Raw genomic sequence first — 236 nt, forward strand, 5'->3', positions numbered from 1 at the left:
TGCTGGGATGTGTTTTTCAATGATGTTAAAGTAAATTATGATGCAACTATGATGGTGATTCGATATGGTGTGGTGGTTCATTTCTGTATTACCAGATGAGGAGAGACAAACTTCACACACCAGTCAGAGTTATACTTAAACTACGTCTTTAATAATACCCCCTGTGTGATCAGTTGGTAGAGCATGGTGTTTGCAACGCCATGCATGTTGTGGGTTCGATTCCCACGGGGGACCAG

The sequence above is a fragment of the Salmo salar genome, chromosome 03 (genome assembly GCF_965601325.2).
Source record: "Salmo salar chromosome 03, fSalSal1, whole genome shotgun sequence".
NCBI lineage: Eukaryota > Metazoa > Chordata > Actinopteri > Salmoniformes > Salmonidae > Salmo > Salmo salar.